The following is a 13,964-nucleotide window of genomic DNA, read 5'->3' as shown; positions in this document are numbered from 1 at the left end:
AATACCAAAAAATGTCTCCTCATCCCCTTTGGGGGAAAAAACGGTTCCCATTAATTACCACATCGATAGTAGTCCACTGAACACAGAAGGCGTTATAAGAGATCTGGGAACACAGGTTGACAGCAACCTGTCTTTTGATCACCACATTGCCACTGTGGTCAGAAAGTCCTTCTATGTGGCATATCTCATTACTAAGGGTTTTGCATCCAAGAAGAAAGAGGTCATTGTCTCCCTCTACTCTTCCCTCATTAGGCCAGTCATCGAGTACAATGCCCCATTTGGCATGTACCTCACTAGATACCTGACACAACTGGAGAGGCCGCAAAAGTACCTTGCAAAGAGGATCCTAGCCCTTAAACACTTGTCCTATATGAACAGACTCAAAAAAACTCCAACTATTCTCTGTCTCATATCGCCTACGTAGAGGTGATCTCTGCTTGACTTACAAAACCATGTCTGACCCAGCTCTATTAGAAATGCTACATGTAAAGAAATCTCAATCCCTCCACACCACACGCTTTAGAGACCTCAACCTCATTACCACAATCAATAGAACAAACTGGAGGGACAGGTTCATAACCCAAAGACTGCCCATGCTATGGAACAGACTTCCCATACATGTCAAACAGAGTACCTCACTGGCCCTCTTCAAGAGAAATCTTGATGAGTGGATGGGAAATAGAAACATTCACCCTGGGGATCACTCCAGTGGCTCTACTCGACAGAGGCACTGGGAACTAAGGTTGGGTGGCACGATGCCAGGGTAATACTATGGGCTAGGCTTGTAAAGGCTCCAGGGCCATTAGCCTAGTACACACACCTATGAACATACGAACCTATTAGCAATATGTCTATCAGAAGCAGTTTTAGGTAAGGAAATCACTAAAGGGTCTGCTTTACTGTACGAAAACTGAAAGTTACGTACTTAACATGTTGCTAGATAAGTGTCATCTTCTTCCATCTGTCTCAACTTCTGAGTAAATAAACTTTTTATATCTTTATGTAAAGCCAGACTGGGGGATAGTGTCTCCAAGGTCACAGTGTCCAGGTGGTTGTCTGATTGTATCTGTTTTGTTTACAAAGTTAAAGGATTGCCTTTACTACACAAGCCTAAAACTCATTCTACTACAGCTGTTGCAACTTTCACAGCTTTCTTTTATAGAGTTCCTATATTCATGATATTTGTGCTGCAGCTACTAAGCTCACTATGCATACATTCATTTCCCACTACAAGCTGGACTTGTAGTCCAGGTCCTAGGGTTTATTTGTCTCCACCACTCTCCAGAATATCCTCCCATGAGATCTCCCAGGTTTTTAGTAGCTGTGGACTATGTCCCAACAGTTGAGGTGGAAGAAAAGGACAACATTGGATACAGAAGTTATGTATTTACCATATTGCTAGATCTGTATTGTTGTTTTTTTGTCCCACTCCCTCTATTTCCCTACCAAACTGTCACATTTTTGGAGCTCTCGACTGACCATAACGGACCTGTCCAGAGCCTTGTCTTATTTAAAGTATGGAAATGTTTCAATGCCTTGTTTTATGTGTATAACTAAAGATAAAGCCTTTGGTACAGGTAGGTAAACTTGATCAAAGGATCTGTGATGGTGAAGGGGAATTATGTGTAAAAGGAAGGAGCCTCAGCCTTGGATCTAAGTGTCTAAAAATTGCCAGCTTCGGATCTGTTCATATCTGATAAACTTAACAGTTCAGACATATGCAAAAGACAACATCAAATCAAGTATTTGTGAGTCTGAAGTACCCTGTGTAATCTTATCATACTTTCTAGGGGCAGGAGACTGACCATCAGGTAAACTACAAGCTGTCAGGAAAACATTCTCTAAAATAGATAAAACAGGGAGGACAAATGCAGGCTGCGGAATATCCAGCTGTAACAAATCATAATACATTTGCTGAGAAACAAAAATCTTATATTGTTTCTATTGAAAAACGTATTTCACCTTAGATAAGGCTTCAGAAAAAAAGAAAAATATTCTGCAGGGAAATCAAAGGCAAACTTTCTTCAGAATTGTGAAGAAAGCCCTGAAACACACACTCTCTCTCCAATCCCTGAAATTTTGATTGCAAGTGATGGAACTCTTCTTCCCTTCTTTTGGAATAAGAAACAAGCATTGTAAACGTAAAAATTAATTATCTAGCAAATCCCAGCAAGTCTTCCCTGTCCATTGAAATAGTTACAGGAGAAGCAATATTTTTTCCTAGATATTGCCTGGAAAAAGACCAACCCAATACAGGGACACACTCCTGTGACTCAGGCTCCCTTTCTTGGCTATGAGGAATAGCTGCACGAGCCCTTTCTTTCCAGACCGACAAGAGTGGTTCTCCCTTGCCCATGGATGGCAACCCTGCAGCCACAGAGGATATGTTTATGCCCTTGTCCTTAGTAGCTGTAGATGCTACATGAGAATTGAACCAGGAGGAAACAGGGGAAAGGAGGAGCCATCCAAGAAACTAGATCAGGGCACAGCAGAGTCAGTAATCTGTGGCCCTGGCAAAGAAGGAACCACCAGATGAAGGAAGGAAGAACTGAGGAGGCAGGTAACTGCTCTATGTATCCTGCTGTGAATGAAGCCTTGAGGATGGGAAGAAATCAGTAAACCCACTGACAGCAATACTAAAAGTTTTGATGTAAAAAGCACAGTGAAAATCCCTAAAAGTACCAGATCCTGTCCCTAACACATAAAATCTAATGCAATATGTATAAAAAAGTTAAAAACTGGTTTAAACGGAAAAAGCTCACATTCACCAAGGTAAAATCCCATGTGATAGTAAGATAGTCTCAATAAAAGTAAGCTTCTTAGCGAAAAACAAATAATATTCCCAAAAAAAAAAAAAAAACTTTCCTCAGAAAAAGTTTATTAGTGGATGATTTTCCTCAGAAGGGGACATACCTGCCTAGCCTTGAAAGATCGCTAGCTGACTATCAATTCTATGAAGCCCACAGAAGGAACAGACTTCAGTGGCAAGAAAGTGCTGAAGCTTTTTTGAGCTCTAAATGCCTTTTTTTGGAGGTGTGCTTGAGCTCCTGGTAGTTAGAGTGCAGGGAAGACACCCTAAAGGTTTGAAAAGCTGGTTGGTTGGTCATATCTATGGCAGGATACAGCCTTAATAGCTTAGGCTACTTAAAAAGTGATCTATTTTTGAATATCTCATTTAACCAAAAAAGAGCATCAGGCACTGATAAAAAAATAGTATATGGCAGGGTACCATGCCCAGTTAGAAAGTGAGAGGAGGCGAGGGGTCACAATTCTTTTGGCCAAGGGATCTCCGGTAGTGACAGGAGAGGAGTCAGTTGACAATATGGGGAGATTTGCAGTGGTGACAGAAAACTGGAGTGGCAAAAGGTTAACACTGTTATCTGTATATGTCCTACCAAGAGTGCCCCTTTTTGAACTGATGACTGAAATTATTTTATATCAGCAAGGTATATTAATCATAGGACTGGAATGTGTTAAATGATACTACTGAAGTCTCTGGGGCTCTGAGAAGGGTAAATGAACACCCCCATGGGTGATTTCTAAAAAGTATTTTAAGTTACTTGTTTTGGTTGAGATACACGAGGGGATCAAAAACCAGAGGATGCGTACATATCATTCTCCAAAGGGGAGACTTGACAGAATTCATTTTATGGCAGAACAAACCCATATCATTCAAGAAACACAATCCCGTCCATCCACTAACACTATCAGATCATGCACCAATACTAATGAGTAATGAAAGGGGCAGATAATTCAAGGATTGAAGACACTAGAATTTCCCCACTTTTCTAAAGAAGCAAAAGGATGAAAGATAGGGTTCCCCCTTCACATGGTCGACATTTCATAAAGTCTTAGACCATATGGTCGAGACCATATGATCGACTTTTGAAATGCCGAACATGTGGAACGGGCATCTCTGTACAGTGCGGAATGGAAAGATTTCCATCTTCCGCACTGTAGTGCGATCTAGGAGTTGGTATATTTAAGTTCTGGGGGGGTGCAGACGGGCTTGCCCCCTGCTAGCAATGTGAAGGTAAGTGATTGTTGTGTTTGTTTTTTTTTTTTACATGATCAACATTTCAAAAGTCATATGGTCTCAGCCATATGGTCTTCGACTTTATGAAATGTCGACCATGTAAAGTAGACCCAAAAGATATTGGTGCTGCTTCAGTACGAGTTGTTTTTTGGGAAAACTGAATGCTAGCCTGAAATATTCTGCTATAGCTTGGAATGGCTTCAAGAGTAAGTTTAGACTAAGGATGCAGTTGAAAGAGTGGGAAATATTGGAGAACTCTAAAGTTAAATATAGATAATCCTTTGCGGCAGTGGGGATAATACAGGTTCATCTAGGTGATCGGGGACGGGGGAGTTGGAACAGTTGAAGAAGGCTAAGAAATCACTTAGTGACTACATGGAAAGTTCAGATGCCCATAAAATGGCAATAATTAAGCAGATATATTCTGACAACAGTTCAAGAATGCAAAAAAGTTTTGCTAGAAGGGAGAGACAACAGAGGGTTGACAACATTGTTTTAAAACTGAGAGACCTTAAACATAAAAATTGACCAGGGATCCTGGGGAGATTTTGGAGGTGTTCAAGTCTTACAATGATGGATTATATATCAGGATGTAGTGTTACATGTGAACCACAGGCAGAAAATGGACTTTTCAGAGGGGTTAGTCTTGCCAAGCTTGACCCAGGAAAAAGTTAGGATGAAATTGTGAGCGCTATCCAATGACAGGTTAGCAACAAGGCAGTGGACACCAATTACTACAGAGATTTGGAAACTTGGGGAGGGGAGCTTTTGTGAATTTTGGGGCCTATTATTCAACAGCATTTTGATAGGGGTAGTGTCCCTCAATCATGGAAAGAGGCTGTGCTGGTAGTTTTGCCACAGCAGGAGGAAAGGCTGGATGGATCTAGCCTTGTACAAGCTCATTTCTATACTCAGCCATGATTATAAAATATTTAGGAGTCTGATGGTAAAATGCTTGACTTAGTCTCAGGTTTAATTGGAGAGGATCATTATGGATTTATATGCAGAAAGCAAATCTTTGATAATATTGACAGGACCCTGTTAATTCAGCAGGATACAGAATTGAGAAAGCTTCTAATTATGTTGAGCCTTGATGATTAGAAGGTATTTGATATTGTGAACTTGGAGTATATGTTTTGGGTTTTGGAGAGGTTTTGATTCCCTGCTAAAACTAAGCACTTGAAAATGTTTTACCATGACTCTAAAGCAATTGTACAGGTGGGCCATAACTTATCAGGAGTGTTTCTTTTTAAGGGGGGGCATGACAGAGATGCCTTCTTTCCACAATAATGTTCACCCTACATACAGAACCCCAGGCAACTAGAATAAAATATTCCTTCTCGGATGTTTATGACTAGTATGGCTCCCCACAGAAGGTTTCCTTGTTTGCTGATGCTATAATTTTATACTTTGCAAACCCACATAGGACTCCAGAACTGTTTGCGAATACTAGATGATTTTCAGAAACTCTCAGAGTACAAGGTAAAAGAAGGCAAAATTAAAACAGCTGCTCAATCCCACATAGTAGGATTCCAGAAATGCTTGGGATACTAGATGACTTTCATAAGCTCTTAGAGTACAAGGGAAATGAAGGCAAAGCTAAAACAGTTGCTCTTAACTATGCTGCTAGTCATGATTTGGTTCAGTGGTTCCCATTCTTATGGGGGCATGAGGAATTTAAACAGCTATGAGTTTGGATTAAACAATGTACAAATCAGGGCCCAAGCGACATGCCAGAGCGTACTATGCAGAAGATACTAAAGAAGATAAAAGATTTTAAACTTTTAGCTATGGAATTAAATGTTCTAATCTCTGACAAGTTTTGATACCCTTGATAAGTGTAAGCATGGGCTGGGGAGATGAACCATTTACAGGTTACCTGTGTCTATTACAGACACAGGTGCCAAACCAGGGATGAATTTCTGGTTTCCAATCCAATTGTCCAAGTTGCACTTGAATTGGGTTAGGGAGGAACTCTGCTTCACATGGATGGGGAGCCTGTTCCATAGATGTGGAAGTCTCTGGAATACATACCTATCTCTCCAGCAAGTCCTATTTATATCACAGGCAAGGTTTAAGTCTATAGAATGGGTAATCCTGGTGCTGTTTATTTTATAGATATGCAGGAGGTCTATCAGCGTGGGGTCTGACAACGCCCTGTATGCCAGGCATAGATCTCTCCTCAAAAGCCTGTAAGAGACAGAATACACAATAGGGTCTTGAGGCAGTCTGCATACGACATTTTACTTACACCCTGTATTCTTTTAGTGAGGAACCCCTGTGGATGTTCCAATTGTTGGATATGCCTGGTTAGGTACATACCAAAGGGGGCATTGTGCTCAATGATAGGTCTGATGAATGCAGAATACAGTGGAACAATTACTTCTTTGGACTTAGATGCCATACCTTTGTATATAAGTTGTGCAACATAGAATGATTTCCTCACCACTGTAGACACATGATGGTCAAAGACTAGTTTGCTATCTGTGTGTGTCCCTAAGTCCTTGACTACTAGGTCACCTCTAAGGGGTGTGGTGTCAATATGATAGTTACCAGGGAAGGATAACTTCCCAAAGGATGCTATTATGCATTTCTTGTGATTTAGTTCTAGTCCATGGCTCTGACACCAGATGTTTGTCTGTGTCAGCCCCTCCTGGAGAACATTTGTGTTGGTGTGAAATTTAATGACAGCTCCTAATTTGCAATCATCTGCAGATTTAGTCAGCCAGAGACCAATGACATCAGCCAAGACTTCTGAGAAGTAAATGCCAAAAAGAAGCAGTCCAAGGACTAATCCCTTGAGGGACTCCACTTGTGACTGGCCTCTTTGTAGAGATGAACTCCCCTATTCTAACTTCCTGGGTCCTGTCTGTGAGCTTGTTGGCTATCTACCAGGTGGCATACTGATTTGTACCTAACTCTTGAGTTTGTCAAGAATGCCTGAATGGGGTATTGTGTCAAATGCCTTGGCCAGTTCAAGATAGGCAGTATGAACGATTTTGCCATCATCCATTGCTTTGGTGAGCTTCTCAAAGAAGTCCACCAGGTTGAGTAGGCATGATCTGCCCTTGACAAACCAAACTGTGTTGGGTCCAGTGTCTGGAAGTTTACTATATCCCTACTGATTGTATCCATAATTCTTTCTGTGGCTTTACATACAAGACTAGTGAGATTTATGGGTCTGTAGTTTCCAGGGTCTGTAGATGGCCCACCATTGTGCAGAGGGATGACTGTTGCCTTTCTCCATTCATAAGGCACGAAACCTATTTGGAGGCTACAGTTAAACAGTTACTCCAAAGGCCCTGATAGGTCATGTTTCATGATATTTAGAAGGCATCCTGGGATATTGTCTGGGCACATTGATGCAGTGTTCTGCCTGTTCCCTAGTGATAGTAGGGGGAGTTATATTTGATATTTCCTGAAGGAAGGTTGATGGGGAAAGAGAGGTAACGTTGGAGATTAATTTATCAGCCAGGAGGTTTGCTATGTCTACTGGCTCAGTATAGGTGGCTCCATTTACAATGAGCTCTGCGCATAACTGTGCATTGCCTTTGTGGTTGCAGACATAGCTAAAGAATACCTTTTGGCTGTCCTTGACCTGGGAGGCCAAACCTCAAATTTGGCTTTGGTAGACTTTATTTGCCTTTTGAGTTGTTGATTTAGTTTGATGAGAGTGTTTCTATCCTGCTGGGTGCTGCACCTCCTAATTTTGCCACGATTTTCTTCCTCCTGTTATACAGCCTACTGATTTTGTGATTCCACCAGGGTTGCTTGTTTTTGAGTTAGTTCTGTACTTCTTCCTGGCAAGTACAGCTGCCTCTATGCAGCTATTAACATGCTTGTACAGGGTTTCTGCGAACAGTTCTGGATAGGCAGGAGTGTTCTCAGGGTTTATGAGGGCTTGATATTTTGCCAGGTTCTCACTTAATAGCAGGAGGTTAGCTTTGGAATAGTTCCTGAATATTCCAGGTTTAGCTGGGAGTCCAGGTTTTATTTTTACTTCAAAGGAGACAATTCTGTGGTCTGAGCTTACCGGGGAAGGCATTATAGTAGGGGGTGTGCAACACTCTCCATGGGGTGATACCCAGTTATGATAATGCAAAGACTGTTTAAATCTTATAGCCAATGGGGAAGGGAAATGCTACCAGTACGGGTGAGCACTATAATTGGGGGGTGTTGAGAAAGCTAGTTATGAATGGGTTAAAATGGGTAAAAGAGCTTAAATTCTAGGAACAACTGGGTGCGGGCGATCAGCCGCTGAGGCAGAAGAATGCTAAGATACAGTACAGACTGCATTAGAAGTACCACTTGTTATTTGATGGACTGATTTCTGAATACGAGATTATAAGGAGCAGTGAACAGCTAGGTAATAAACCCAGGTTAGTGAGGTTTCTGATGGAAGCAATGAATATGGAAGCAAGTGTGACTATAGGAGGTATTGCCAGCCATGCCAGGAGAAATAACATATTCCAGCACAGCTAGCTGGAATGTTGTAAACACTTATATGTCATTTGTATATCAAACTAATTTGTACAGATGCTTGTGCTAAATATGTATTTGTGAGGTTTGCTTGTGTTAAAATGCATCAACAGTGTGCCCTGCTGGAAGGAAAAGAAATGTAAATGCATTATTGTAACTGTTTAAAGGTATACATTGTAACAGCATATACTGGAAGTGAAAAGGTTGATCTTAACCCACCTGACTTTGCAAAATATTCTTGAAATTAAATCACTTTGTGGGTTAAACTATAAAAATGTGATCCCACATTTTTGAATGGAGCCAGAGACTCAATGTCTGTGCTAGGGAATAGTTGATAGCTCCTGTAGGAAGAGTGAAATGGTTTTATGACTTCCAGGAAATCTCAGCAAAGTTCTGTCTGTGTGTATGGTAATACATGTGCTAAATTCCTGTCAACTTCTAGTGTTGGGAAAGAGAGTCAGATGACCAGATGTGTGTGAATTTGCTCTCAGCATTCTGCATTCTGCCTTGGATCTGACAACAAGGATTACTCACCCACATCATCTTCCCTTGTGTTAGTAAATAACTTAACTAGGGAGCAGTAATTCTTTTAAATTAGTAAGGAAGATATAGTGAGATTAGAAGTGCTGTTTTCTATAACTGTGTGAAACTTTCCATCTGTGTTATCGTTAATATTCATTGTGTCTGAAACTCTGGTGTTTACTGTAAATATATACCTAATATTTTCATGTTTTTTATTATTTATTATTAAATAGATTTAAACCTCATTGTGGCTGGTCCTTTTAGAAAAATATTTAAGTTTTGAGAATATTTGCATATATTTATTTGGTGATAACTCTGGACACTCTTGAAAGCCTTGCTATTTGGCAACATCATTATTTGTATTAAGGCTAACTTCACTCAGCATAATTGGACACCCTTTTAAGAGCCTTGTAGTAACTGACTGGTGGCAGTGAATCTACCTTATAGTCTGGGCAAAGTTGGTAGAGCGGGTAATCTGTGCCAGCCTTTCCCAGGTGTGTGTGTGTGTGCACGTGTGTGTGTGTGTGTGTGTGTGTGTGTGTGTGTGTGTGTGTGTGTGTGTGTGTGTGCTTGATTTCACAGTGTCAGTGGAGAGCCTTAATGGGGACCTGGGGAGAGACAGATAGAGACACCCAGACCCTGTGTGCTCTTAATGGAAATGTTGCTTAATGTAGAGAGGTCTGCATCTAGAAATACTGACTGTATCCATTTGTATTCCAAATGAATGTCCCTGTCCAGTGACAGTGGTGAGGATTCAGGCTCCTTGATTACTGGCCCAGTGTGGGGATGTCACAGCAAGTTCCACAGCTGTTATAGGTCGATGATATAAGGGTCTCCTTCATGACTAACAGGATTTGCTGTCAAGAGTGTAGGAGAGACTGTGAAAAGAAGATGGAGATTGGGTTAATGGAGTATCAGTGGGAGGAAATTTGTCTAGCTCCTAGGTATGTGACCAAATCAAAAGAATTTCTGAATCCTTGATTGGAACAGCCTGCATACGTATTTTTATACTCTGTCTAAGCCGAAGAAGATCTTTTTTCCAGCAGTTGCTAGTATGTGCTGGAAGTGTCATTTAATGTAGGGTGGTACATGGTCCCAAACCTTTTGGGACTGTTCTAAGTTGGAAGGCCTTGTAGCAGTAGATTCGACAACTAATCAAGTGGATCCTGGGAAATAACTTTAGGTTGAGTGCGACAGTATTCCTATTAAACTGCAGTTTGTTTCTAAAAGCAGGGAGCAAAGTTAAGCAATTAATTTACCTGTTATCACTGGCTGCAAAGAAAATCATTAAAAGGAACTGGAAGGCTAAAGTTATTCCTGACCTTAAATAAATCATAGATATCATAAGTGAAGTGATTTTCATAGGTTTATAGATTAGTACTACGCTAACTGCCCTTGTAAGCTATTTTAAGCCTAGCCAATTATCGCTTGTGAGACTCAAAAGTACAGTTTTGTACCTACCATAAATGTAGATGTTCGAAGATCCACATTGCTGCAGTCCTTACACTTGGGTAGTCCGCTGTCCTCGGTCGGCCCGAATATCAAAGTATAAGGCTGACGTCGGTCAAGGCGCATTTGACTGACATCAGGACGTCAGGGTACAAATGCGCATGACCGACGTCATATCCTCAGTCTTTTCTTGCCCCAGATGTCAGAAGACCCTAAAAATAAAGGTCAAAACCAAAAGACAGCAAACAAACAACCAACCATCCTAGCACTAAAAATATGTACAATATATACAAAATATATACAATATACCTCATACTGACAACCCAACCCACACAACCGCCTCTAACTACAGAGGGGAAGGAGGGAGGGTAAATTGGACTGCAGCAATGTGGATCTTCGAACATCTACATTTATGGTAGGTACAAAACTGTACTATGTTCTTCATCTCACATTGCTGCAGTCCTTACACTTGGGTAGAATCCCAAAGCAGAGGTAAGGGAGGATGGCCAAACTATAAGGAAGCCGGAGCTGCCAAAATGCCCTGCAAAACAGCAGTGGCAAAACCAGCCCTGGATTTAGAGTAAAGTGGTAGGTGATAATGCCTAGAAAAAGTATGCACTGAACTCCAAGTAGCTGCCTCCAAAATATCCTTAGTTGCCACCCCTCAAAAAGCTGTCAAGTGGCAGTAGCCCTAGTGGAATGAGGCCTAATCCCAGCTGGAATCTCCTTGCCATGATGGGAATAACAGAAAGCAATGCAAAACCCAATCCACTTAGAAATAGTTTGTTTTGACACAGGCTTGCCCTGAGAACTCAAAGCAAAAGAAACAAATAACTGCTGAGACTGCCTGAACCCTTTAGTTCTGTCCAAATAATATCGCATCTGCCTGTGTACATCTAAAGTGTGCAAAATCTTTTCCCCTTTATTTTCGGGGTTTGCATAAAAAGTAGGCAAATGAATAGTTTGGTTTAAAGCCACACTAGAAACCACTTTAGGCATAAAGGAAGGATTAGTACGTAAAGATACCCTATCCTTATGGAAAATTAAGAAAGGCTCAACCGCCATAAGGGCCTGCAACTCAGAAACCCTTCTTGCAGAGGTAATAGCCAACAAAAAAGCAGTCTTCCATGATAAAAACTTTAATTCAGTAGTAGCTGCAGGCTCAAAAGGTTGTAGAATGAGTTTCTCCAACACAAAATTGAGATCCCAAGCAGGAGTAGGAGCTCTTCGTGGGGGTCTTATATTCTTTGCCCCTCTAAGAAATTGCTTGAACAAAGGATGAGAAAACAATGGTGGGTCACAATTATAGTGAGCCGAAATTGCTGCAGCATGAACCTTAATAGAAGAGAAGGACAAACCTTCGTCCAGTAACCCAGTAAGATACTGAAGAGCCACACTTAAATTAGGCTCAGAAACATCAAAATCCTTTGCTGCACTCCAAAATAAAAATCTCTTCCATTTATCTGCGTACACTTTCCTTGTACTAGGCCTTCTAGCTTCCAAAATAACATTCAAAACTTGCTGTGGAAGTGGAGGCCCACTATGGTTCAAAACAGAATATGCCAGGCTGTTAGGTGCAGAGAGTGAAGCTTGACATTGAGCAAATGACTGTTCTCCTGAGACAATAGGTGTGGAATCGAAGGCAAAGGCCATGGAGGCTTCCGTACCAGGTTTCTCAGTAATGGGTACCAATGCTGTCGAGGCCAATCTGGAGCTATCAAAATCATCCTTGGCTTGTCTTGTCTGGCCTTTAGTAGTACCTTTGGGAGGAGAGGCAGAGGCAGAAAGGCATACACATGAAGATTGCTCCAACTGAAGGAAAGAGCATCCACTTTCCAAGCTGTGGGATGAAACCTTTTTGTGCAAAACTTTGGCAGCTGGTGGTTTAGAGGAGAAGCGAACAGATCTATGTCTGGAGTTCCCCATGACACTGTCAATTTCTGAAATACATGAGGATCCAATTTCCACTCGTGGGGATCCATAATTCGTCTGCTCAACACATCTGCTAAGGAGTTCTGTGCTCCCGGCAGAAACCTTGCCTGAAGATTGAGCTGTAAACTGAGAGCAGTCTCCCACAAAATCATTGCTTGCCTGCATAGAGGATAAGAATGTGTTCGCCTTGCTTGTTGATGTACCACATGACAGTTGTGTTGTCTGTTAGAATCAACACCTGCCCTGGAAGAAGTAAATCCTTGAAAGCTATTAATGCAAACTGGACTGCTAACATCTCCTTCAAGTTGATATGTAGATGTTGTAGTCTGGCAGGCCACTTGTCTTGTATCCATTTTCCATTTAGATGAGCTCCCCAAGCTTTGTCTGAGGCATCTGTCGTTAAAATCTGACTCGCCTCTGGCCGGGTCACAGAGAGTCCCTTGTTTAGGTGACATTCCTGAGCCCACCACAAAAATTCCTTTTGAATGCAAGGTATTATTTGAATGACAGTGTCCAGATCCTGGCAGTGCTGTGTCCATACATTTTGAGATACCATTGTAGCTTCCTCATATGCAGTTTGGCATTGGGAAGCACCAGAATACAAGATGCCATGAACCCTAAGGCTTGAAGGACTGTCCTTGCAGTCAGCCCGGACTGATGAGATAGTTGATGGAAGTAAAGGGAAAGATTCTCTTGTTTGTCCGGGGTTAAAAAGGCCATCTGGGATGCTGTATTCAGTCTTACACCCAGAAAGCACATGTCCTGAGAGGGTACTAGACTGGACTTTATTTCGTTCACAGAATACCCTAGGCATCTTAGCACTGCTATCACATATTCCAAATGATGAAGAAGCTCGTCCCTTCCTTGAGCCAGAATCAGGCAATCGTCCAAATAAGGATAGATCTGAATTCCTTTTAGCCTGAAGAAAGCTATCACTGGAGCCAGAACTTTCGTGAACACTCTGGGTGCAGTAGATAAGCCAAAGGGCAATGCAGAGAACTGATAGTGAGAAGTCCCAGCTCGAAAACGCAGATACTTCCTGCAACTTAGTCTGATAGGAACATGAAGGTAAGCCTCCTTGAGATCCAAAGTTACCATCCAATGATCTTTGCCCAGCAGAGGTAACAGCTGCTGTAACGTCAACATTTTGAACTTGGGAATGTCCAGATAAGTGTTGAGGATAGATAAATCCAAAATTGGTCTCCACGTGTTCCCCTTCTTTGGTACTAGGAACAGGCGAGAATAAAATCCTAGGCCCACTTCTGGCACAGGGACCGGCTGTATGGCCCCTATTTGGAGTAACAGAGAAATTTGCTTGTGAGCCTCTATTCTTTGTTGAGGAGGAACGTCTGGCATGCCTTTGAAAGGAGGCAAGGTATGGAAATAAAACCTGTAACCGTGGTGTATGATATCCAATACCCATTTGTCTTGGGTAATTAAACTCCAATTTTCTTTGAAAAGTGCCAACCTTCCTCCCAAAGGTGCTGCCAGACGAGAAGGCTCTGGCAGCTGAAAAGGTAGGTCATTGGGTCTGTTTACGAAAGGA

At 41.7% G+C, this 13,964-nt stretch overlaps 1 protein-coding gene across 1 annotated transcript in view; it reads right to left on the bottom strand.

Moving 5' to 3' along the window:
* Window positions 1-13,964, bottom strand: part of PPP4R4 (protein phosphatase 4 regulatory subunit 4) — a 2,733,238-nt gene that overhangs the window by 1,990,547 nt on the left and 728,727 nt on the right. The window lies entirely within an intron of this gene.

This window comes from Protopterus annectens, chromosome 6.part0, assembly GCF_019279795.1.
Source record: "Protopterus annectens isolate FY-2018-M chromosome 6.part0, PAN1.0, whole genome shotgun sequence".
Lineage (NCBI taxonomy): Eukaryota > Metazoa > Chordata > Ceratodontiformes > Protopteridae > Protopterus > Protopterus annectens.
This window is presented reverse-complemented; position numbering and strand designations above follow the sequence as displayed.